The sequence below is a fragment of the Canis lupus genome, chromosome 23 (assembly GCF_003254725.2).
Source record: "Canis lupus dingo isolate Sandy chromosome 23, ASM325472v2, whole genome shotgun sequence".
NCBI lineage: Eukaryota > Metazoa > Chordata > Mammalia > Carnivora > Canidae > Canis > Canis lupus.
Genome location: NC_064265.1, coordinates 28,471,393 through 28,499,244, shown reverse-complemented (window position 1 = coordinate 28,499,244; position 27,852 = coordinate 28,471,393). Strand labels below are relative to the sequence as shown.

Genomic DNA, 27,852 nt, shown 5'->3' with positions numbered 1-27,852 from the left:
CTCTAATTCATTTTATAAGCTTTTCTGTTCAGTACTATTCAACATTGCAATCTCTAGAACACAAGCATCCAGGTTAGGTATTGTGGCAGACAAAAAGAAGAGTAAGTAATTTATCTTGCTCTAGTTTAGAGGCTAGAAATTATAATGTTAAGATGGATATTTTAAATTTTAACTCACTTTTTAATGGTACTTCAGAGCTTACGAAATCCTTTTACATTCATTATCTCAAATGATCCTTGTGAACGAGGCAAGTCATTGAACATTTATCTCTACTTGATGGATGAGAATAAGTAGGTTGACTTTTGCAAACTCACACAGCTAGTGGCTGTCGGAGCTTAAACTCAAACACAGGTCCTGTGCTGGGGAGATCGGCAGCCTGAGGGCCCCAGGGTGTCCAGCTTGAACAGATTTCCCACCTTCTGCCTGGAGATGATCAGGACCGATCTCAGGGTGCCTCACATCCCTCGTCACCTCAGTTACCTCCAGAAACCCAAGCTTTGCTTTTGCTAACATTTAGCAAACACTGTCACGCCCCCACTCACAGATGACTTCGGTAACTCGCATGCTCTTTCTCCCACACCTGACTCCTGTTATCATTCTCGTGGCATCAGTATTCTTGGTGTCTCTGACTTTGGACTGTCTCATATCCAATGATCATTTTCTTTACCCTCCTCAGTTCCCCGCTCCCGTGGTCATACCCTTGACCTCCTCAGCACCAATAACCACAAATTGATATCAAGCCTTACACTCCTCAACCATTCCTTTATACTCTTCGCCACAGTTACTCCAGCTATTCTTCTACTTCATGGTTACCTTGCAATCCTTTGGCCTGTCACCATGTGTCCTCATGTCCCCACTTCCCACTTTTCCTTCATTATGTTTCATGGTCCATTATTATAATCACTATCTTGCAAACACCCTTGGCCTTTTTGCTCCCCTCTTGCTGTGTCAAACTCCTCTGGCAAAGTTGTAAGGGTTAAACCCAGAAGCCCATTTACTTAAGCCTGTACCTGAATGAAAGAGCATTCCAGGAGAAAATCACTCAATTCTGCCAACAGGTCTCATTAAAATAATTAACGATTGCAATTTAAAATAGCACTCAGCACTGCCCATGGTCCTACTATACTTCTCTGGTATGGTTATTTTTTACTGTTCAAGTTAACTATTTCACACTTTCTTCCTTATTCTTTACTCTCAAACTTGCTAAGCCCCACCCTCCCTCTCAGCTGATGACTTTACCTAATATCTCAATGAGAAATAGAAACAAACACGTAGATATTCCCTATCTTCTCAGTGCCCAAACTGCCCCACCTACTTGGCTTTCCCTCTGTCCCTAGTGAAGGGACCATCTGTGTTCCCATGAAAGACCATCCTCTTCCTGAATGCTCTGAATCTAGCCTGTCACCAGCTCAGTGGCCTTTCTGTCTGCAGCTATTTCTACATCTCCTGGAGCATATGCATCAGGAAAGAATATGCTCCAGTGCCTTCTTTTAAACAAGAAGCTTCTCGAGACCTCCATATTCTCAGTTCATCTGTTTCCCTTGGATCACTTGGACCTTCATCACTAGCAAAGTATCTTGAGTCACAAATGGCTGCTGTTCCTACTTTCTGACTGCACATTCTCCTTCAATTCACTCCTCTTGGGCTTTGGTTCTCATTCCTTCCATAAGCTACTCTTGCCATGATCTTCATGTGGCTAATTCCTCTGGTCTCTTCATTGTACATATCTTACTTGACATTCAACAGCTGGCTACTCTCTCCTTCAAACAACCTTCTGTTGTTTTTGGCAATATCACTTTCACCACGAGTTTTTCTTATCATGCTCTCTGCTTCTTTTTAGCCTCTTTGCTGACTTCTCATTTTGGCCTCTACATTTCAGAGTCTTTAATACCATTTATAGGTTGAGGACTTCCTGTATGTCCTCCCTGTGGGCGTGTGAATCAACTGCCCACTTGATACCATAACTGGATATCTAAAGAGTGTCTCACTCAACCTCAATATGGTGGAAAAAAAGAACTATCAATTATAAATAAATACAAAGTGCTATGAAAGTGGGGAAAATCAAACACTCCATGGAGGAAATAAGGCACCGTCTCACTTGGGCCATAACAGCTGGAGGGAAGCCAGATGGCAGCCAATAGTGAGGTCACTGGGATATCAGTGAATCAGTTTGATGGCTGAGAAGAGTGTGTGAAGAAGAGAGTGAGAAGCAGATAAACATATTGTTAAAGAAGCTTTGGAATCTGGGCACCTGGGTGTCTTAGTGGGTTAAACAACAGACTCTCTCAATTTCAGCTGAGGTCACCATCTCAGGGTTTTGAGATCCAGTCCTATATTGGGCTCTGCACTCAGTGGGGAGTCTGCTGGGGATTCTCTCTCTCCGTCTCCCTCTGCACCTCCCCTCACATGTGCACAGGCTCGAGTGTGCTCTCTCTCAAAAAAAGAAACTTGGGAATCTGACTAGTAATATCACCCACTGATATGAAGCCTCAAAATGTTCCCTTAAACTATAATGACTAATAGTTTTTGAGCCTTCTCTATGTGCCAGGTTCTATTCTGAGCATCATTTCATATCATCCCATTAAATCCTATGCATATGATGTTGGTATTTCCATTCTATAGATGAGGAAAGTGAGATATAAGAGGGAATTGAATAACTTGCCCATCGCCACATAGTTTTTAAGTGGTGGAACTGGAACATGGATTCCAGTAGTTTCACTCCAGGACTCACTTTTCATCACTATGGATTCAGAGACACTGGAGTTGAATCTTGGCTCTACCTGTCACTGGCTGTGTGGTGTTGGGCCAGTTACTTAACCTCTCTGGGACTTGAATTTTCATAGTTAAGTGGAAATCACATACACACATGTATCTTAGCCCAATACCTGTCACCTACCAGCTGCTTATTTGCCATCATTTTATAGTTGTTTTCCTGATGCTGGATTGCACCAAAGTCCTACTTCAGTTTAACTGTAAGCTTCAAGCAGTTTTGTAGTTCTACCTCTGGTTAAGAAACTATTTTATAAGTACTTTTATCTTCTCTGACTGAATTTGAAAAGAAAAAAAAAAGTGACACAAGAAAGCCAGTGGCAGAGTAGGAGTAAAAAAAAAAGAAAAAGTAATTTTGTAGAAATAATCACAAAAACCTATTTTAGCAGAAAGCATTAAGAGAACACATAGATTACTCTTCAGGTGTAGTTTAAGGAAAGCTTGAAAATGATTTTACAGACTATAAGAAATCCCTGAACATTAAATATGTATGAGGCACTACGGGAATAAAATGGTACAATGTATTTCCCCTCAATACTGTGGTCTTAGTGATCATTTAGTGCTAACAAGCATCAGGAATATTTATTAAGGATAGATTTTGTACCCCTTCTGTCCACATCTAGTAGTTCAAATGGCTATCTCTGAACCTGGTGGGCAACGACAGAACAGATCTCTCTCTACAGAGGCAGACAACTGCACTGCCAATGCACAGGTGATATATGGCACCTCCAGTTGGGATATGTGACTTTCAGGCCCCTTTTCGTAAATGGTGCTTGACATCTGCTTGGTCCTCCCTGGCAGCAGAATCTTGAGTGCAACTGTTGGTTGGAAACTGTTCAAGTTAACCTTTCCTATAAGGATTGTTTGTGACCTAAATACTGTCCATTGTTTATGTAGTAAATGTAGCTGGGTAAATACTGACTAAAAAACAAAATCCAGCTTGTTTATGAGATACACCTAAAACACAGGGCATTGAAAGGTTGAGAGTAAACATAAATTAAAAGATGTGCCAGGCAAATACTCAAAAAAAAAAAAAAAAAAAAAGCTAGAGATTGCTGTCTTAACATGAGACAAATAGATTTTAAGAAAAAAAAATGCATTACAGTAAAGAGTGCCACTCGATAATGAAAATAGTTCAACTTACCAGGAGGAAATAAAAATTCTAAACCAGTATGCATCTAATAAAGTAGAATCAAAATATGTAAAACATGACCAGGAGAAATTGTCAGGAATTTCCCCATAGTATAGGATTTTACTACATTTTGCTCCGGTATTGATAGATGAAGCATTTGAAAAATTAGTAGTGACATAGAAAATCTGAATATACTTAAATAAGCTAAACTTAAGAAACATATATAGGACCCTGTCCCTCCCTGACAATTAGAGAACCCTTATTCTTTCCAGATTTTCATAACATTTACAAAAACTAACCATATACTAGATAGTAACTCAAGGCTCAACACATTTCAAATAATAGATATTACACAAAATTTAGTTATCTGATTACAATACAATTGAGAGAAATCTGTAACAAAGATAGGGATTAAATAGTACCATGTTTGTAAATGTATTTATTCTAAATAAATTATGGGTCAATGGAAAAATCAGGCACGCTATACACAAACTCATTTGAAGCCAAAAGAAAAGTGATAGGTACTTCTAACACTGTAATATTTCAGTGTAAATTTATTCTGACACTCAGATCAGAAAACATACTGTAATATTTCTGCAATGATGCATCAGAGTATTTTAGAAATCATAAAATAGAAACTTCTATTTTAAGGGGACTCTTCCTGTTACCTAAGATTTGAGAAGACAGAGAGTGCTTTTTATGCAGTTCACCTTAAGGAAGAGGTTGTTAAGTTTGCTCTTTCTACAGGAGGGGTGGAAGGAGAGATGGGGGGCAGGAGCCACCCCTTTAGTTAGAAGGGTATCTCAAGTAAAAAGATCTTACATTTTCAAATGAAAAGAACTACATTTTCATTCTTTTTCATCTATTTCTTCATATGTTACACATGTTTTATACATTCTATTCTTGTGTTTAAAGTCCTTTAAGTATTTAAGGGATCCTAAAGGTCATCTTAGTCCAGATGCTTCATTTACAGGCCAGTGCTCTTTGGGCTGGATCACCATCCTGCCCAGATGGATAGTGGACACAGGGGAGTTGGATGAAGCCTCCCTAGGCTTCTGAAGAAGCTCCAGCTGCCTGGAGTCAACCCCCAACATGTGTTTGGCTGACTCCCCAGCTAAAAAACTCCGTTAAACCACAAGAGAGTACTTTCTTCCCTGACCATTTCCTCCAAACTCAATCTTTCATCCACCAAATTGCTTTACTGACTTCCTCTCATGTTTCCTTTTAACTTGCAAACAATATGTTTTATCATGGCTATTTATTTACCCATCAATAATGACTGCTCTGTGTGCCCTCTATCGATCTTTCTTAAGGGTTCTGAAGACGTCAAACAAAAATATCTGTATGTTTTTTAATTTTTAATTTTATTTTTAGTAATCTCTACACCCTAAGTTGGGCTTGAATTCACAACCCTGAGGTCAAGAGTCACATGCTCTATGGACTGAACCAGTCAAGATCCTCTGTTCTCATGTTTTAAATATCATTTTAATTTTGCAATAATCTCACAGTTACAGGAAAGTTACAAGTATAATACTAAGAACTCTTTTTCTCCCTGAGCCTTTTGAGAATAAGTTGCTAACCTGATGCCCCTTCCCCTCCATACTTAGTGTATGTTTTCTACAAATGAAGACACCCTTTTTACATAACCACAGAATGGCCATCGGGATCAGGAAATTAACATTGATATATTACTGTCATCTAATACTCTAATCCATTCACATTTTCCCAATTGGCTAATAATGCTTCTTATAATTAAAGGATCCAGGTCAAAATAACCATGTGTAGTATTTAGTTGTGTCTCTTCAGTCTCCTTCAATGACCTTGACACTTTCTTTTTTTTTTTTTTTAATTTTTATTTATTTATGATAGTCAGAGAGAGACAGAGAGAGAGACAGAGAGGCAGAGACACAGGCAGAGGGAGAAGCAGGCTCCATGCACCGGGAGCCCGACATGGGATTCGATCCCGGGTCTTCAGGATCACGTGCTGGGCCAAAGGCAGGCGCCAAACCGCTGCGCCACCCAGGGATCCCGACCTTGACACTTTCAAAGGTTTGAAGCAAGTTACCAACTCCCACCCTCTGGTTATCTCTCCTCTCACACATTAGCTGAAAGATAGGAGTAGAGCCTTCAGTTATCTTGGGACATTATTAGAGAGCTTTAGCTACACCAGTTCAAGAAGTTTCTCCCTTTCTTTGGGGTTTAAAAAATGCTCTGGTAGTAATAGTATCTCATTGCTTTTGGGTGCCTAGTTTCAGATTCTTCCCTACAGCTTTGTTCCCTATATACTGTAGGAAATAAGGGTCCTCATAAGGAAAGGAAGCAGCTTGTGAAGTAAGTTTCCAGAGGCTCAAGAAAGAATGCCTTGAGCATGCTACTCACTTAGTATCTCTACCTGAATAACAGGTAGAAATCTCATGCCCAACTGAATTTCTGAGCTCTTTCCACAAATATCCTAACACTGTAGCCTTCCCCATTTCTGTCCATGTCAACTCTTGCCTTCCATTTGCTCTGCCCCCAACCTGTGAATCATCCCAATTCCTCTCTTACTCCATTAGTTCAGCATTTGTTGTAACCAGACAGGTTAGTAAATCCTATCATCTCCATTTTCAAAATGTATGCAGGATGCCGACTTCCACTACTGCCCTGGTCCAAGCCACCACACTCTTACCCAATTGCTATAATGGCCTCTCAGTTGGCCTTCAGCTCCTACCCTCTCTCCCCTATAATCTGTTATCAATTCAGTAGCCAGAGTAAGTCAGATCCCTTCACTCTCCTGCTCAAAACCCTGTCTTGGGCTCCCCATATCACTCAGGGTGAAGTCAATGTCCTTGCAGTGATCTAAAAGATCCTGAACCATCTTCCCACCATGCTTTCCAAATGCATCTCCTCCCTCCCTCTTCTCCCTCACTCCATTCCTCTTATACTTGCTCCTTGCTCTTCCTTGAATACCCCAAGCACACTCTATCCCAGGCCTTTGCACCTGCTGTTCCCTCTGATGAGAATGCTCTTTCTCCAATATCTCTCTCTCTCTCCTTCATCTCCTCCAGTTGTGTGTCCTCATGTAATCTTTTCAGAGGGACCTATCCAGACTGCCCTCTTTAAAACCGTAACTTTTACTCCCCTTCTGCACTGTCTATTCTCTTTCCCTGCTTTGTATTTTCTCAGCACTTGACACTTTCTAGCATACTGTGTCCTTCCATAATATTTTATGATCTGTCAGTCACCTCACTATAGAATATATGGTCCATAGGGCATGGATAATTTTCATCTTTCTTGTTCACTGATCCCATTACCTAGCACAGTGCCTGGCACATAGTAAGTACACAATAAATACATGTTGGATGAATGAATAGATGCTTTGAAAGCCAAATGGAAAAGGAACATGGTGATATCACACAATCTTATTTTAAACATATGCATCTCTATGGTTTAGTCTAAGAATTAGCACATGGTGAAACTGTAACCTAATTTTGCCAAGTAGAAGATCACTTTTGTAATCTTTAGTTGTTGTTTTTCAAGATAAAGCTCCAATTAAGTGCCGCCTTCAGTATGATTATATTTTCATCCCTATTTCAAATGGATTGGCTTGATGTGACCTATATAATCGATCCTCTCTGGATAAAAATGACCGTGTATTTTTGAATGGGAAGAAACAAGCCTGACTTAAAAAAAATTCTGTGTGGAAAGACTGTGGTTGACGCCTGACACATGGGGCTATCTGGAAAGCAACTGACATCTGCCCACAGATGCCAAAAGCCCCGCTGCCCCAGGGCACACATGAGGCCTTGGAGAAGGAGGACCCCCAGAGGCCCTCCACCCCGCAGAGGGAGAGGTGGCCACCACTGTGCTGTTCAACAGATGGCACTGGCTGCCCAGCCAGTTAAATAAGGCAAAGAGCAGCAGCAGAGGGGATGTCAGCCTCCTGCTCCAGACAACATTCTAGCTGAACAGCAGAAAATGTTTAACATTCTCCCCTCCTGGAAAACAACAAGCAATTTCTTTTTGGAGGTGGGTGGGTGGGCGGGAGGTGGAAAGGAACACGTTTCCACCAGTTTTGATAAGTCATCCAACTTAAAAGCTCCCTCATCCCTGATCCCTTTAGACTAGCTAATAGGAAAGTGTCTTGTCTTGCCCTTTCCTCGGAGCTAATTGGCTTTGGCAGACTGTTTCTCTGCCCGGTAGAAGCTCCTCAATAATTGCTACATTTATATTTTTATTTCCAGATTAATTAGTCACTTGAGGAGTAAAAACTAAAAGTGAAGGACTTTGTTTGCCCTCAGGTCCGCTCCCTGATGGGGCTGGAAGCCTTGGGGACAGAGAACCTTTCCTAGTCATCCTGGCATCTGGCGTGGTCCTGGCCCCAAACCACACTAAGTTGTTCAGTCAGCACATGTTTAATGAGCCCCTAGTACATGCCAAGTGCCAGGAATGCTGCCCGAAGAACTTGGATTTTAGTTAGAAGAAGGCAGACAATAAGCTAGGTGATTTAAAATTTTTGTCAATGCTGCAAATAAAATGAAACAGAAATGGAAGAGAGAGCGAGCTGCCCAGAAGAGGGTTGGGATGCCTGGCCAGGGCGAGGGCAGAAAAGATGTTTGGTCCCAGCCTTCTTTGGCCCACCAGGTCCTTTCATGTGGACCAGCACCCCCGCCTCCTCTTGATCAGCCATTACACAGAGGAAACATTTGTGGGGGTGCGGCAAGAGTACCAATGGAGGCTTACACATGCCTCAATGATTAAAAGTTATGAACCAAGCTAACAAAGTATTAAATAAGATATAAGCTACCTCAGAGCGCTTGGGTGGTTCAGTCAGTTAAGCCTCTGCCTTTGGCTCACGTCATGATCCTGGAGTCCTGGGATCAAGCCCTGCATCTGGCTCCCTGCTCAGTGAGGAGTCTGCTTCTCCCTCTCCCTCTGCCCCTCCCCTCTGCTCTGCTCTCACAGGTTCTCTCTCTCTCTCTCAAATAAATATATACAATTTTTAAAAATACATGATATTCCTCTTACCTTGACAAATTAACTTTATAAAGACCTGGAAGGCCAGGTTTGCATTCAGTATTCTGATTCCTCAGAGTTCTGCATTGGAATAGGGTAGAGCTGGGTGAGCCAGCCCCTGGCCCTTTATCCCTGGGTGTTGACCTATCCCCTTCTTTTTAACCTGGCTCAGATTCCCACTGGGAGGGTTTTTTTTTTTTTTTTTTTTTTTTTTTGCACACACATTTGATACCTTGGCCCTTATGTCCAAGATTCATGCAAATAGCTTCCTGCAAATAGCTTCTCTGTGGTCTCCCTCAAGATTAGAATGTGCAAACTGGCAGCCGAGACCACCCATGGGACAGGAGACCTGAGGCAGAGGCCCACAGACTCTGGGAATGGGTTTGAGGCCCTCCAGGGGAAGAACTGCAAGGCCCCAGGTAACTAGGGCATGGTCTAGAAGAGGAGACACAGGCTCTGAGTATGCACACCCCCTTGGCTCCTTGGCCTCCCTGCTTCATGGAGAGGAAAATGTCTGGAGGATGACCAAAGTGGCACCCTCTACAGCACAGGCCCAGCGTCCCCCTTTGGCCTGGGCTAGGAGGTACTAGAGGACGGAGGCTACTTTGCTAAAGTAATTAAGAAAGACCTCTCTGAGGGGTGGGAGTAGGAATGACATTTGAATGGAGATTTGGATGGTAAAGACAAGTCATCTCTGCCAGGATGTGGGAGAAGAACACTCCCAACGGAGGGAAGAGGGGACGCCCACACACTATAAGCCCTGTAAGAAAGAAGACGGCAGTGGCTGGGACCTAATTTGGAGGAGGAGATGACAGGAGATGATTGTAGGTGGTTAGGCAGAGGCAGGGACCTGGGAGGTGGAGGTAAGGGGTCCTTGATCCTGGATGCAAAGAGAAGCCAGCGATCCTTTATAATGGTGTCAACATGGGTATTTTATAATAAGAAAATTCAACCCAGAGAGGAAAAGAATGATTTAAAAATCAGAACTTGGAATTTCTGAAAAGCCCTGTAAGGTACCAAGGAGTTCATCTAATCGAACACTTTCAGTCTATAGACAAACTGATTCTAGAATGGGAATGAACACTGGGTTAAGGATGGTGGATCTTATCCTGGGCCCCCACTGTGATGGCCATACATATAAAATAAGTATAGAATAAGTAAGTCCTCTTGTTCTTCCTTTTAGTCAGTAAGCTCCCCTAAAAAATGCACTATGAAACGTTGGCCACTTGATTGGGTCCTTCCTGGCTGAGTCACAACTGTGCTTCCTTTGATCAATTCCAACCACATTTTTTATTTTTCAAAAATTATTTTCACCCCAGCCTTGCTGAAGGGGAAGCAAAGATCTGAAGATAACAGAAATTTTCTTTTCAAACACAATAAGAGTAATTGAATTTGCAAAGGCAAATGAAGAGAAATCACAAAGGAAAAGCAATTAGAACCTTAATATATTTGGAAGAATTTGTCAGAGCAAAGACGTGAGAAACTATGAGTTTCCTGGGAGAAGAGTGAATTCCAAAGGCAGCCTGTCATTTGGTGAGATTCCCCAAAGGTTCCCTTCTAGACCAAACTTTAGTCAGTCCTCACCCCTGCTACCTAACCAAGTTCCTACTGATAACTTTCCGTTCACTGACTCCTCTCCTATTGGCCACCCATAAATCCCCTGTGCCTGAGGTATTTGGAGCAGAGTTCAAGCTTTCTCCTCTATTGCAACAATTTTTTTTCTTTTTTTTCTTTTTTTAATTTTTATTTATTTATGATAGTCACACAGAGAGAGAGAGAGAGAGGCAGAGACACAGGCAGAGGGAGAAGCAGGCTCCATGCACCGGGAGCCCGACGTGGGACTCGATCCCGGGTCTCCAGGATCGTGCCCTGGGCCAAAGGCAGGCGCCAAACCGCTGCGCCACCCAGGGATCCCCTCTTTTTTTTTTTTCTTAAGATATTATTTACTTATTTGAGAGCGAGAGAGGGAGAGAGAGCAAGAGCAGGGGTTGGGGTGGGGAGGGGAAGAGAGAGAAGCAGACTCTCACTGAGGAGGGAGGGGGACATGGGGCTTGATCCTGAGACCCTGAAATCATGAACAGAGGCAAAGTCAGACACTTAAAGGACTGAGCCACCCAGGTGCCCCCTATTACAACAGTCTTGAGAAATCTTCCTTGCTTGTTTAATTCTGTCGGGTGTAATTTTTCATGGACCGAGTTACCCCTCAATGCCAGACTGACTGTCACTGGGTCCCACATTACAAACTGTCCAGATTTGGAACAGCCATGTCTTGGTAAACCTGAGACAGTCCCGGTGCAGACACCGGAGTGTCACCACCAGCAGCACCCATTCCACTGTCAAAGTGTCCTGGCCTGAACAATAATTTACATGATTTACCCAAACATAGTGTGAAAAGTAAGGGCTAAATTGTGCTGGAGGCCCTCAGTGACAAGAGGACCTGCAAGACTTTGAACATGGTGCTGCAGCAGTTCCAATGAACAAGAGAGCAGACTCATCAAATGAGAATACTCCTTTCTGGTCCTGACTCCCTAGGCACAGTTACACTAGATTTGTATCATTTTATGTCCAAAGTAAAATGTTTATCCATAAATGAAAAATGACAATTTTCATCACTTCATTTCTTAAACATGTTCATATGTTGCCTTTATCACACCTCTCCTTCGAGGACGACAGAGGGGTTTTATCACAGCACACTTACCAGGAAAGTGACATCCATTGGGGGGAGGGAGTGAGGGAGTGAGGGGGCCCAGAGACAGGGAAACCACAAAGGCCAATGTGGAGCAGGCCTTAGGAAAAACAACTGAGAGTGGGGGATCAATACCTCATTCTCTGGTGAATTGCATTAAAAGACTGAAATGAGTTTGCAAAACAATAATCGAAGCTGACAGCTGCTCTTGACAGGTTAGGACAAATGAAAATTGAGCTGGGCTTTCACATGCTGTGGGGAGCCGGGCAGGACAGGCAGGAACCCCTCAAGCCTTTCACTTGGAAACACCGCGTTTCTTAATTGTCTCCTGTCCTGAAGCCAAAGGAGAAGATCCCTCATTAAGGTGAGGCTTGCCGGGTGGTTTTGAAAAATGGCCTTTTTAGCTACTTCCACCTGTCTGATAGTATCTGCAAGGAGCCCTTCTTATCCTGCAGAGCTTCCCCAAGTCTGGTGGAATGGGAGAGAACTGCAAACTCTGTCAGCAGGATCTCAAGCATGGGCCTTCTGGCATAGGCAAGGTAGGCAGTGGAGGGGGAAGGATTGGATCAGCTAATCTCCAAATTAGGAGATCTTCATCCTCCTGGGAAAGTCTGCCACCATGGACTCTCAGCATGGATTTGTTAATCCCATTTTACAGGTAGCAAGAGTTGAATGAGGAAAGAGCTAGGTCACTGAAGGGGAGCTGAGCCTCCTGACTTCGGTGTGGCTCGGTGCACCTGAAGGATGAGGGCTATTGATTTTTTTTTAAATAATAAATTTATTTTTTATTGGTGTTCAACTTGCCAACATACAGAATAACACCCAGTGCTCATCCCGTCAAGTGCCCCCCTCAGTGCCCATCACCCATTCACCCCCACCCCCCGCCCTCCTCCCCTTCCACCACCCCTAGTTCATTTCCCAGAGTTAGGCTATTGATTTAAAAGAAAAGGAACAAAGGCCATCAGAAGGATGCTCTACTGAAAGCTTGTCACGCAAAACATGGTCCTGCCTGCAGCATCACATCGCAGGAGAGCTGGTTAGGGGTACAGGATCTCAGATCCTAGCCCAGACCTGCTCAATCAGAATCTGCATTTACCAAGACCCCAAATGGGCCCAAATCTTTGGGATGCAGCTAAAGTGGTTCTAAGAGGGAAGTTTATAGTAATGTAGGCCTACCTCAAGAAGCAAGAAAAATCTCAAATAAACAACCTAACCTTACAACTAGAGGAGCTAGAAAAAGAAGAACAAACAAAACCCCAAAACAGTAAAAGGAAGGAATAATAAGATTAGAGAAGAAATAAATGATATGAAGCCAAAAACAAACAACAACAATAGAACAGATTAATGAAACCAGGAACTAGTTCTTTGAAAAGATTAACAAAACTGACTGCAGGCCAGTATCTCTGATGAACATAGATGCAAAAATCCTCAACAAAATAATAGCAAACGGAATGCAACAAAACATTTAAAAAATCATTTGGCATGATCAAGTAGGATTTATTCCTAGGATGCAAGAGTGGTTCAATAGTTGCAAATCAATCAGCATGATATATTGCATCAATAAGAGAAAGGATAAAAATTATATGATCATTTCAATAGAGGCAGAAAAAATATCTGACAAAGTACAACAATGATTCATGATAAAAACTCTCAACAAAGTAGGGTTAGAGCGAACATATCTCAACATGATAAATGCCAGGTATGAAAAACCCACAGCTAACATTATAGTCAATGGTGAAAAACTGAGAGCTTTTCCCCGAAGGTCAGGAACAAGACAAGGATATCCATTCTCACCACTTTTATTCAACATAATACTGGAAGTTCTAGCCACAGCAATCAGACAACAAAAAGAAATAAAAATCTTCTAAATTGGTAAGGAAGAAGTAAAACTTTCACTATTTGCAGAAGGTATGGTAATATATATAGAAAACCCTAAAGACTCCACCAAAAAATCATTAGAACTAATAAATGAATTCAGTAAAGTCACAGGATATAAAATCAATATACAGAAATCAGTTGCATTTCTATACACTAATAATGAAACAGCAGAAAGAGAAATTAAGGAAACAATCCCGTTTACAGTTGCACCAGAATAATAAGATACCTATGAATAAATCTAACCAAAGAAGTGAAACAGCTGTACTCTGAAAACTATGAAATATTGATGGAAGAAATTGAAGACAACACAAAGAAATGGAAAGATATTCCATGCTCATGGGTTAGAAGAACAAATACTGTTAAAATTTCCATACTATCCAAAGCTCTCTACAGATTTAGTGCAATCTCTATCAAAATACCAACAGTGTTTTTCACAGAACTAGAATAGACAATCCTAAAATTTGTATGGAACCACAAAAGGCCCCTAATAGCCAAAGCAATCTTGAGAAAGAAAAACAAAGCTGGAGGTATTACAATTCTAGACTTCAAGTTATGTTACAAAGCTGTGGAAATCAGAAAAGTATGGTACTGACACAAACACAAAGATCAACAGAATAAAATAGAAAGCCCAGAAATAAAGCCACAATTAAATGGTCAATTAATCTTCAATAAAGAGGGAAGAACGTGCAATGGAGAAAAGACAGGCTTTTCAACAAATGGTGTTGGGAAAACTGGACAGCTACATGCAAAAGAACAAAGCTAGACCACTTTCTTACACCGCACACAAAAATAAACTCAAAATGGATCAAGGACCTAAATGTGAGACCTACAACCATAAAAATCCTGAAAGAGAGCACAAGCAGTAATTTTTCTGACATTGGCCAAAGCAACACTTATTCTAGGTATGTCTCCTGAGGCAACGGGGAAAAAAGCAAAAACAAACTATTAGGACTACATCAAAATAAGAAATGTCTGCCCAGTGAAGGAACCAACTGACAAAACTAAAAGGCAACCTATGAAATGGGAGAAGATATTTGCAAATGACATATCCACTAAAGGGTTAGTGTCCAAAATACAGTATATGTGCTGTCGAAGCGAGCACTAGTGTCCAAAGTATAGAAAGAACTTATACAACTCAACACCAAAAAAACCCCCCAATTAATGCAATAAAAAATGGGCAGAAGACATGAACAGACATTTCTGCAAAGAAGACATACAGATGGCCAACAGATACATGAAAAGTCGCTCAATGTCACTCATCATCAGGGAAATGCAAATCAAAACTACCATAAGATACCACCTTACATCTATCTGTCAGAAAGGCTACAGTCAAAACACAAGAGGGGTGCTGGGTGGCTCAGTCAGTTAAGCATCTTACTCTTGATTTCAGCTCAGGTCATGACCTGAGGATTGTGGGATCCACACTGAGTGTGTAGCCTGCTTAAGATTCTCTCTCTCTCTCTCTCTCTCTCTCGTACCTCCCAACCCCTGCTTGAGCATGTAAGTTATCTCTCTCTAAAACACACACACACACACACACACACACACACACACACACACAATAACAGGTGTTGGCAAGGATGTGGATGAAGGGAAACCTCTTATACTGTTGGTGGAAATGCAAACTGGTGCAGCCACTCTGGAAAACAGTATGAAGGTTCCTCAAAAAATTAAAAATAGAATTACCCTATGATCCAGTAATTGCACTACTGGGTATTTACCCCCAAAATAAAAAAACACTAATTTGAAGGGATACATGCACCCCTATGTTTATTGCAGCATTATTTACAATAGCCAAATTATGGAAGCAGCCCAAGTGTCCATCAACTGATGAATGGAGAAAGATGTGTGTGCGTGCGCACAAATGTGTAAAATTCAGCCATAAAAGAATCAAATCTTGCCATCTATAACAACATGGATGGATCGAGAGAGTATAACGCTAAGTAAAATAAGCCAGTCAGAGAAAGACATACCATACATGGAATTTAAGAAACAAAAACAAAGAGCAAAGGAAAAAGGAGAAGGAGAAACAAACCAAGAAACAGACTTAAAAAAAAAAAAGTTTTATTTAAGTAATCTGTACATCCAATGTAGGTCTCAAACTCATTGACTCTGAGATTAAGAGTCTCGTGCTCTTCTGACTGAGCCAGGCACCCCAAGAAATAGACTCTAAATGACAGAGACAAACTGATGGTTACCAGAGGGGAGGTGGGTGGGAGAATGGGTGAATAGTTGATGGAGACTAAAGAGTACATTTATCGTGTGATGAAAAAAAAAAAAAAAAAAGAAAAGAAAGAAAGATCAGAGTTCTTTCATATGTTCATTCACACTAGCCAAAGTCAAGAATTTCTAAGGACCAGTTTATTTTTTATTTATTTATTTATTTATTTATTTATTTATTTATTTATTTATTTAAAAATTTATTTATGATAGTCACACAGAGAGCGAGAGAGGTAGAGACACAGGCAGAGGGAGAAGCAGGCTCCATGCACCGGGAGCCCGACATGGGACTCGATCCCAGGTCTCCAGGATCATGCTCTGGGCCAAAGGCAGGCGCCAAACCACTGCTCCACCTAGGGATCCCCTAAGGACCAGTTTAGAAACTTAATAAAGAGCAACAGTTCCTGAACCAAAAAAAACAACAACAAAAACCCCCAAACAAAGAAAAAAACAAACAACAACAAAAACAAGACCCCAAGTGATTCGTATGCACTTCAGAGTTGGAGAAACACTGGCTGGGAGCTCTGGATCACACTTTGAATAGCAAGACTCCAAAAAGTATTTAGAGCTATGAATTTGTTTTTGACAGAGAATTGTGATGCTTTTATGCAGTCAGGCCAGCTTCCCAAGCTCTGAGGCACCATTTCGCATACCAGCACCCTCTACAGAATTACTAAATTTACTTTTTTTACAATATGAGTTTAAATCTGATAAGAGTAATAGAAAAGGGACCTCCATCAATTTCAGGCTGAAGCATTTTCTCTTTCTCTCTCTCCCCTCTGCTCTTTCCTTCTCCTTGGATGTCTGGTGCATGGATTTGCCCTGGTGATAAGCTTGGATTTATAACACGTTCTCAGCATCATGTTTGTTTTAAGAGGACACCAGCCTTACTCAGGTTGGAGACCACAAAATACAGTTTGTTTGGTAATTTGCTGGGTTTGCTTGCCCATGGTTGTATCTAACTCCTGATGCTGCATCAGCTACATGTCTCTTTTTAAGTAAGAAGGAAATTTTTTTTCCCCTTCGTTTCAGGAAATACTGTATTTTAATTTTATCTTACTGGTGATCTGACTGAGAAGTGACAACCAAGCATAAAACCATGTTAATAATTATCCAGTTCCTGGTTTCTGGCCCACAAATTGCAGAAATCACTTTGTGTGAAATAAAGTTTCAGTTAGGTCTTGGGATCCACTTGGGAAGAAATAGGAAGAATGAAATTGCAAGTTTCAGTTGAACCATAGGACACTGCCACCCTCACAGGTTAAATAACAGTGAGATTCTCGCAATTTCATTTAATCAACCTAATTAGAAAATGTTTCAATTTAGAATTTCTTGCCCTGAGGAATATTAAGAGAGTGGCCGATACTATTTGTGGAAGCTGGATTGTTCCATTTCCTTGGAGAAAGGTTTTTTTTTTTTTTTTTTTTTTTTTTTGAGGTTGGGACAAATGGTCTGAAGGCTAGATCATCATTTCTCTATTCTAAGCAGCTGGAAAGAAATGGGATGGTAAAAGGGTCTGGTTATGGATCTAGGATTAAAGTATTATTCTTGAAGGAGGCTTATTATCTTCCAAATCTGTGAAATATATAAATGGTGCCAGACATTGACACCACAACCTAAGTTGAGGTGCTTATCTACTTCCTCGTTATGATCAGATGCAATTACTACTTGAACTCTGATCAGAACGAGAAGAGGATTTCCCCTATCACTAACTAACACCACTCTTTAGTTGGGATGTGGGAGAGGAAGAGTCAAAGGGAAGTATAAGAATCTAGTCCCTCTCTTGGTTAATTATAACAATTATACTGTGGGCATGCTGTGTTCCATGGTACTCTAAGCATATTCTGTGATAGCCTGAATCACATCAGAGTGTAATTAAGTGTTTAAGTGTGCTGGCCCCGGATCACGCTTTAAGTAGTAAAGTAGGAATCATGTATTATTTGTAATGGTGTGTGTAGTGCTTTTAAGATAACTTGGCATAGAGTAGGCATTGATATACTTGGGAAGAAATAGGAAGAATTAAACTAAGTTTTAGCTGAACCAATTTTATCTCAAATTTTAAAATTTGTTGAATAAATGGTGACTTTAAATAACCAACCATGTTACCAAAAATTGAAGATATTGCACTAAAAATCTTTGTGGATCGGGGCACCTGGGTGGCTTAGTCGGTTAAGCGTCCCTCAATTTTGACTCAGAGTCATCAGATCGAGCCCTGCGTCCAGCTTTTTACTCAGTGGGGAGTTTGTTGGAGATTTTCTCTCTCCCTCCTGCCCCCTTGCTTTCTCTCTCTCACAAATAAATAAATCTTAAAAATAAATAAATAAATAAATAAATAAATAAATAAATAAATAAATATCTTTGTGATCATAAAAACTGATTTGGCAATAAATATCAAGGGTCACATTTTATGAACCAGTAATTATAATAATAGGTCACGTCCTATGAACCAGTTATTACGAAACATTTATTTTAGGAAACATAAATGTTTGAAATGTTTGAACATCATTAGGTAAAAAAATATTTACTTAAGTCAATAATATATGAGTTGAAAAAAACTGAAAATAACCTAAAAACCCAAAACTAAGACATATTATAGAGATGTTAATGATATTTTTAAGAATATTTAATAACCTTGGAAAATGCTCAAGAAAGGTGAAGGAGAAAACCCATGACACCAATATCCTGTCCTTTTTTAAACCTAGCACTACCTCACAAAAATGTCCCAAGTTATTCAAAATTCTGCTAAAATAATATTTATAATGGCTGTAGAATATTCTAATGGATGTATACAGAGTAAATTGTTAACAGTTTTATGAACACACACACACCAACAAATAACATGCAGAAGGGATCATATCATCCCTATTGTTCTGCACCTCTTCTCAGTTAATAATATAATCTGGAGAGCTCATCACATAAGCACACACAGATCTTCCTTAATTCTTTTTATCATCAATGCCAGGTTAGTCCACTGCAGAGATATATGTTGATTTTTAAAAATATTTCTTATTGATACCTTTAGGCTATTTATAGCTTTTTGCTATTAAAACAACCCTGCATGTACATTTTTGTGCATTTATACAAGTTTCTGTAGGATGAATTCAGAAACTGCTAGATCAAAGGGAATGTCCATTTACAGCATTTGAATAGACATTGCCAAATCACCCTCCAAATTATTGCACCAGCATTCACTTCAACAGTGCATGGAAGTAATTGCTTCATTTGAAATGAGAAACAGTGAATAGGACGCCATTGACCCTTGAACAACACAGGTTTGGTCGGGATTGTGTGGGTCCACTTATATGCAGATATTTCATAGCACAGTACTGCAAGTGTATTTCCTCTTCCTTGTGATTTTCTTAATAACATTTTCTTTTCTCTAGCTTACTTTTTCCTAAGAATATGGTATATAACACTTATGTAATGCTGTATGTAGCGTATATACACAATATGTGTTAATCAACTATTGATGTAATTGATAAGGTTTCCCGTGAAGAGTAGGCTATTAGTAGTTAACTTCTGGGGAGGCAATGGTTATATACAGCTTTTCCATTGCATGGTGGGTTGGCACCCTGAACCCCTGCATTGTTCAAAGGTCAATTGTATTTGTGTGTATGCGTATGTATTGAAATAGAGCTCATGAACTCCAACACTACTATGGTACGGTTTTAAATGAGGTCCCCTTCCCTCCTCTATATCCCTTCCTACTTTTTCTTCCTTTCCACTTTCCTTTTTTTCATTTTTTTCTTCTTTCCTCCCTCCCTCCCTGCCTCCCTCCCTTCCTTCTGTCCTTCCATCTTTATTATTCTATCTAATGGGAAAAGAGACAGAGGGAAAACCAGAGTGAAGGCCAGTGAAGAATTTATGTGCCATTTAGAGAACTGGAAAAAAGCAGGAAATGGGTTCCTGCTGGAAGCAGAGCACTTATTTCAGCAGCATATGGGCAAGATTGGAATGACACAGGCATTAGCACGGCTTCTGTGTAAGAACGACACACAAATTTGTGAAGCCCTTTATATTTTTATGATAACTGTGAGAGGTGATATGTGTAAACTAAGCCTATTGTGGTAATCATTTCACAACACATACATATATCAAATCATCGCGTGGGACCCCTTAAAGTCACATAATGTTGTATTGAATATATCTCAATAAAGATGGAAAAAACTTGGAAGCGGAATGTTGTGGGGAATATGTGGAAATCTGTGGTGTGGGGCAAGTCAGACACACTGGGGAGGGCAGTTTGGATGTGTACTTCTAATCTTCTTGGGCACAGGATTCACCTGAGGGGCTTGTTTAAAAATACAGATTCTGATTTAGTAAGTCTGGCCAGGGCCTGGGAATTTGCATTTCCAGTGGGCTTCCAGGCAGCGCTGTCGTCTGGGACGACACTGTAAGGAACAGAACTCAGTCGACAAAGCCTACTTCCCCAAACAACAGGCCAGAGCATTAGTAACACTGGGAAGGGCTGTGAGCATTACTCCTGAGAGCCAAGAATGCCTCCTGCAAATGTTACATACAAGGTGATAAAAGTCATGGGCTGGCTTGCTCCACGACTACTGCTTCACCCACCCAAGTCAGCCTGGCTCACACTCACACCGGAAACAAACAAATGCTGCATTCACACCTATGCGGATTTTTTTGCAGGAACTCTTGCAGGAACCCTGATCTCGAGATCAGATCATATCTTATTTGCTTCATCCCTCAAGCAATGCCCCACAGAGTCCCCCCACATTTCCTTCATTCACAGAGTGCCTGGGGCTGCGGGCCATGTCCCAGGTCTAAGTGGCAAGTGCCCACCTTAAATCCAGTCCTGAGGGCACCCACTAGCTACTAGCTGCAGCTGGTGGCATGAGGCCCCCCCCCCCCCCCCCCCCCCGCACCTCACTACTTTCCCTGCTGGTTGACAGCAAAATGGAACTATTGCCCAAAGGCCCAGCACTAAAGCAGTTTCAGTCGGGACTTGACGGCATCACCACTGCCTGTGGAATTAAACCACTTTAAAGCTCCTCTACAACTTGTCCATGTTCCACAGAAATGTTTTCTGAAATGTTACATTCTGGCAAAGCTAGGATTATTGATGTATGTTTGGGAATCGGGACATTTTTATATTCAATTCTTCCTGTGGGATGATTTCTTTGCCATCGGTCCTTGTAAATCAAGGGAAGTACAAATGCTAGCTTTAAAAATTCACAAGCTGAGGTTGACAGGAACATTTTTCACCTCTCTGATCCAAGCCAGACAGTGTCTGATGCTGGCCCACCTAGATTTCCCTTCTCTTAGTTTCTGCCTAAGGACAGTGAGAAGGGAAGTTACCAGTAAACACACACACACACACAAGCAAGAGCTCAGGCTTGGAGCCTTAGGGAAAGTAGTCAATGAATGGTCTCCTTTTCAAAACATAACCAAAAGGACAAGAAGCAGTGCAGGTCTTAAGAACTCTGTCACCCTAAAAAAAATAAAAAAATAAAAAAATAAAAAAAAAGAACTCTGTCACCCAATGAGGCTGTTGTTTGCATTTAGGTTGGATGTGAGTAAAAGGGTGTGTTTCTCTAAATCCTGGAGGGACACACCAGGTTAGCTTTATGAGTGATAGTTACAATTAAAGAAACATGAGAAAAATCTCTAATATGCTTGTATTCACTTTAAATTTTGCTGTAATAAGTGCTCATTAAAAATATGATTAGCAATTAGGTTGTTTTTATGCTTGAATCATGCTTTCATTTGCATTAAAAGTTTTATATGAATAGAAAAATCGGAGAGGCATGTCTCTTCTCTTTTTCAAGAAATCAGGCTGTTGAAACTGTGTGTTTATAATAACCACAAAACTACTGTCTACCTGGTGTATGAAAGAAAACCAACAGCTTTCTGAGAGTTATCTTTACATAAATACACATAGACAGCCCTACAAATCTTTGTTTTTATGTTAATGACTTAAAAGAATATGAACATGGGAGCTGAGAGAGCCTGTCCTAGAACCTCTCAATGTCAAGGCTCTTTCCCACCAAAGAAGTTGAAGGAATTGCTCAGGCTTCATGGACAAGCAAAAGCACAGGAACAAGGTCTGTCTCACAAATGCCTATGATGTGCGATGGCCTGGCAGGTGGTGCCAGATTATTGCCTTTGCTCCAAACCTCTTCTGATCTCGGTCTTGTGACGCTGGACCCAAGACCCTGTGGGCAATTTTGTCTTGCCCACTGCTCCCTATTGGCCTTTAGTAATAGGGGGTGCTAGAGAGACTTGGGGAAAGCCAGAGGAGAAAAGAGGGATTGGGTCTCCAGTCCCAGCGGATGCCCTGGTGACGGCACATCTCTGACCAGCAGCATCTGACTCCCGTGTATGGTTTCTCCCACCCTCGCACATCCGCCTCATGGCTTCCCTTCACAGACACCAGCACCAGTGGCCGTCACCTTCTCCAAATTCCAGGTACCACCCCCCATGGAACCCCCTTCTCAAGCTCAGAACAGGAGCAGAGCCCTGCAATGGTGCCTTCTCGGGGGTCTCCATCACTGGCCCTTCCTCGGAGCCTCTGGTTTTTCGTGGTCCCAGCCTCTTCCTTTTATTTTATTCTCCTGGCCTGTAGTGATAGCTGCTCCCTGCAGTTGCTGCTCCATGATATGCCAGTGTTTTCTTTTTGTCTTTTTAGTTCCCCTAACACTTGGACAACAACTCTATATTAAATTCTCTCCATCAAAATAACTGGAGTGTTTTTTTTCCCTTAATAGGGCTCTGACTACTAGACATGCTGAGAAAGGCTGGGCAGGATTCCTTTCCAAGACATAGCATTCTCTAAGCATAGAAGATTTCCCTATAAGATTTGTTATACAATTTGACATTAAATCAGGTACGGGTATGTGAGAAAGCAAAAAAGAGATTTCTGGAGATGACTCTGGAGATTCACAACCAGAATTCCAGGTATGAATTAGATGAAGAGACTTCTATATCATTATAAGAATAAATGCCAGTATTGTTGGGTTGGCAGCTGACACTTATTTCTCTGTATAGCAGACTGAAAAGTAAATGTAGCTTGAGTTGAAAACCTTTTAAATAAGAGTGGGAAAACTGCCATTTCATTTATTTTTAGTAAAAGTATGATGTTGAAATGCTACTTGATTCAGATGTCCACTCAGGGGGCAGAGCTATAACCAGAACTTTGCACGATTGGCACTGTAGGAAAAAAGCAACCGAGTGTTGTAGAAGTCCTGGTCATGCATGTTCCTAAGATCCTTTTGTCTGTGTTGGTTTAAAACAGCAAGATTGCATATGGCAACAGTGACGGGAAACATTTCAGATTTGTTGCTTTGTCTATAACACAGTGAGGACTGTACATACTCCCTATGTCTTGTCTCTTGTCTACAGATGATAAAACTAATCTCAAAGACATAAGGCAACTAGCTCAAGGTCATATAATTGTTTAGTGGCAAAAAGTTGGAGTTTACCCTGACTCCAGAAACCAAGCTCCTAATGTCTCAGGGCAATTACACATCCTCAACCAACTCTTCCTCCAGTTTGGCTTTAGGTACCTTCTTTGGGGTCATTACAATTCTATGGACAAAACTCATAAGTTCTTGGGTGACTATAGTCTGGTTACTTTCTGAGCTTTTCCTACCTACCTGTATTTATGACAGTTTCTAATATTTTCCTGATAAGTTAATCAGTTTTTTAAAATAAAAAATAGGTTTAAAATATCTCTAGTCTTTGTGCATATTATACTCAATTAGCCAGTAGCTCTCTAAAGCAACAGTCAGTGATTTATAACATTTGCTAAATCTTCACTTTCTCTAGGATGTTAGACCTTACTGCTTTGCAGACACCAAATGTTTGCAAAAACTATACTCTTCAATGATCTCCTTTTCGATGCTGGTCTAGAGTGTCCCTTCCAAGTGACAAATCTGTTGCCTTAGCATGTTGATAAATACTTCTGCTCTTGCATAATCACCCATTTTCCTAAACATCAATCACTCATCAATATTCAGTCAACACCATGGAGTACAACCGTGTGCTTCTGTATGCTTTACTGCATTTAACTCAAGGCTCATAATAAACAAGAGTAGGCAACTTTATCTTTCCCCTGCTCTGGAGCAAAAGGAGGCTCATAAAGTTTAGCAATCCACAGGGTTGCTACAGTTCTGGGTACATGTAACAGAGGATGAGGGATCCACAGTGGAGTCCACAAAAGGAAAGAAATAACAGGGCCAGTGGATGCCTCTTTCTCCACAACCTGGCTGAGGAGGCCTGTGGTGCTCATGCTGGGGAGCTGGAAGCAGACGCCGGGCTGTGTATTTACAGGCACCCTATCAGGGGTACGGACAATAGCAGCTGGAAACCTCATTTTAAAGCAGAGTTTGGATGACACAAACTGCTTAAAATGCCTCCATATGTAGTTACGTGACTGTCCCTGTACTTGTCATTTTTCTGCACAGATACACACCGTACTTTCTTCTATTGATTTTCAGAAGCAGCCAAGAAACACATCCTGCTGAGCAGACACTCAAAAGGTATGAATGCCAGAGCCTCTGCCATTGCTTTGCACTTCCAAGTTTGATAGTATATTTGTCATTTAAAAAGGAAAATTAAATTAAAAACAAATAACAAACAATGCTGCCACCCCCCGCCGTGAGATGAAAGAGATTGAAAAAATAAAACGAAATCTCTAGAAGGTAATAGCAAAATCATTTATCAGTGATGTCGTTTACAATGTCTCTCATCTAGTCCTGAGAATTCACCTTGAAGGCCCACTGTCTCCTCTCAACTCCTCATGTCAAGCCTCACATGAAAATTCTGCATCTCACTGCAGCCCTACATGCTATCCAGAGAAAACAAACCCATGCATATCTGAAAACTGCCCTGAAAGCCATTTTCCTTAAGCCACTCACAGTCAGCCAGGGGATTATGAGGGATTTGTGAGCAACCTTTTAGAGATTTGAGGATGCGGTAAGGAAGAAATCCATTTTTGTAATGCCCCCATGTTTCATTCATTCATCCACTCGTTCATCCATTGGTTATTTATTGAGCACCCTAATCTTTGTGTGAGAAATCGTCAATGAACCAAAGAATCCTGTCAAGTCATCTCAGTATCTTTTTCCTGTGGACAAAATGCAATAAGGAAATCATACAATCATATCTGCCTCTCAGATTTCAATATTTTACCTTTGCATTTGTGACTATGGAGGGAGTTTTCTCTGTAGCATTCTTCTGGCTGTTGGGCAAAAGGCTCATGTCCTAAGTTAATTTATTCACTATCTGTACTTCTACTTAGGTAGATAATAGTGTTACAAAATCCAAAATCAGAAGGTATTTGTCTTGTAACCCAAATGTCCCAGTCTTTAAAGAATCTTGGTGTGACATGGGGTGGGGGGGATGGAAACATCATTTTCTGGAAGTTGTGTTTAATGAGAACATCTTCCTATGCTATTGCAGGCAGGGGGAGAGGAGGCCATTTTATAGTGACTCCTAGCAAGTGTCATGGCGTCCATGCCTCTGACAGGGGCAGATCCACTTTAGCCTGGATCTCAACGAGGAAATGGCTTTTTTTTTATGCCAATGACAACTTCTTCTTTTTAAATAAACTAAGTAAACTTCGATTTCAGGGCCCAACTTATGTTACTTTGGTTTTTCCCAAAGACTCAAGTGGGAAAGGGTATCTTCCAATGAGTTCCATGGCAAGTAGAATATTCATGCAAAGAACAAGAGTCCTGATATCAGAGAGAGCTACAGGCCAAGCAAACAGGGGGAATTAGCCCCTAGCATTTTACAGAATGCATTAGCGTGTGCATGAGTTACTAAAAAAGAGCCAACAATGATAGCACTTAAATTGAATTTTGAGAATCCTCAGCTGCAAGTATAAATAACTTCTGCAAATTATAAAAGGGCCCTGATACAAAGAGTAGATCATCCTAGTCCAGAATAGAGTGAGACAGGCAGAAGAATACCAGCAAAATGTGTAGCATATAAGAAGAAAAATCTAGACCAGACTTGGAAGACTTACTGTAAAAGGGTAATCCCAATTCTTAGAGAAGGAGATGGAAGTTTACATGCTCACTCTCTCTCATCCTCTGCACTCTCTCATTTAGCCATCAGAATTTGTTCTTATATTTTGTGTTCATAAATTGTTCATATGCCAGAGGATAACATTGATCACACAAACAAATCCTTCAGATGATTTTAAAGAGTTCTGAATTAAGAAACACCTGCATGATTTATTATATTAAGATTTTCCTGGCTATTACGGATAAGATTCTACTGGCAGTATATGGGCAAAGCAACTGAGCGGAACCCTTGATCAGAGGTTGATAAGACTCCATGTTAAATTACTACTGGATGTTATTCTGTGTTCTGCTTTTCTCGGAACATCTATAACAGTGATTGTTCTTTAACATTCCTTGATTAGGAGCTGACCATAAAAATAGAAAGTCAAAACACTATTAGTTAATTAATGCATGGCAGTAGGGAAACATACTCATCAAATCAGCCAAGGGCATCCATGTCATTTATTCCACAGAGATTTAAATTAAAATCTGCCTTCAGGGGCGCCTATGTGGCTCAGTCAGTTAAGCATCTGCCTCTGACTCAGTATGATCCCAGAGTCCTGGGATCAAGCCCCACATCACATGCCCCACATAGGGCTCCTTGCTCAGCAGGGAGCCTGGTTCTCCCTCTCCCCTTTGCTCATGCTCTCTCTTGCTGTCTTTCTCTCTCAAATAAACAAATAAAATCTTAAAAAAAAAAAAAAATCTGGGCAGCCCCGGTGGCCCAGCAGTTTAGCGCCGCCTTCAGCCCAGGGCCTGATCCTGAAGACCCAGGATTGAGTCCCACGTTGGGCTCCCTGCATGGAGCCTGCTTCTCCCTCTGCCTGTGTCTTTGCCTCTCTCTCTCTTTCTGTGTGTGTGTCTCTCATGAATAAATACATAAAATCTTTTTTATAAAAATCTGCCTTCAGTTTTGCTCTTATCCCTTCTTCAAGGGTCACATATTTTTTTAATTTAAACAATGAGAAGCATACATTTAATTCTAATTAAAATCAACAGATTGTAAATTCTTTTACCAACTTTTACCTTTAAATAGAGTTAGACCCCTAGGAAACTACATGGCTTAGGTAATCATCAAACAGCTTCTTATTTCATTGAAGAAACCACCTTTATAAAGTCCATGTCTGCATTTCCTGCAGAAGGATGGTGGAGGATAGGAGTTTACGCAATATGCCATGTATAAAACCCCATGTGAGGGCCCTGTCTTCCATAAGGACCCACATTCACATTCCTGATAATGAGAACTAGAAATTGTATCATATCTCCCTCTTTTGACTTGACTTTCTGGAAGCTCAGGGCCACACTATACACTGAGCCACAGCAACCAGGGTCACACATTGACTTCCTCACTCTGTTTCTGATTTTCATTTTCTGTATATGTTATTCTCTAAGTCTTATTGTATGTTACATATGATGTCACAATGGATTAAATAAACTTCCCTCAGGTATTAGTGGTAAGCTGTGATCAGCAAAGCATGCTATTCATATTCGTCAACTGGTAATTCGATTTTCAAATCCTTTTGACAAAGAGTTAGAGGATAAATTTTTAAGTAAAGTAGATTTGCAGTCTCTCAAAGGCAAAACTATCTTTTATTTCTCTCTTCATTATTCTTTGCAAACAACAGGAGCTCAGTCAATGCCACCTAAGGCAACAAGGGCTAACACTTGCTGACTGAGTGTTTGGCTCATATTTCTTGGAACCTGATATAACCTGGGAGGCTATTTTTGATCCTTAAATAGGAGGTGCAGGATAAGAAGTAGATGAAGAAGGCCTTGATTTCTCCAGTGAGCACTTTTCTGCTCTTACAGAGGTAGGCAGACTTGTTGGAGTCTGGATGCATGATGACAAGGTGTGCTAAGGCTCCAGCATCATGTTCCTGGTGGCAGCAGGAGGAGGTAACTGTGGGCCTCACCGAGGAGCGCACCTGCTCCCATAACCCCCCGGCCCCAGCTAGTTTCCATGGGCATAGGTGCACAGAAAATCCCTCCTTCATATGGTGTTGGAAACACTATGACTCTGGGATTCTTTCAATTTTTCTAAGGTTTGCCCATTAATCTGTATCTGACTCTACCCAGAGTGCTTCTGGCTATTCCCTTGGCACACTCAGGGTACACAGGGGTGACATGATTGCCTGTGGCCCTCA

General features: G+C 41.0%; 1 protein-coding gene and 1 non-coding gene across 17 annotated transcripts in view; one reads left to right on the top strand and one right to left on the bottom strand.

Annotated features, from left to right (window-relative positions):
* Positions 1–27,852, bottom strand: part of NEK11 (NIMA related kinase 11) — a 253,722-nt gene that overhangs the window by 13,016 nt on the left and 212,854 nt on the right. The window lies entirely within an intron of this gene.
* On the top strand, positions 19,601–19,703 carry LOC112661250 (U6 spliceosomal RNA). The gene has a single exon (XR_003137555.1). It is a non-coding gene; the product is annotated as a U6 spliceosomal RNA (small nuclear RNA).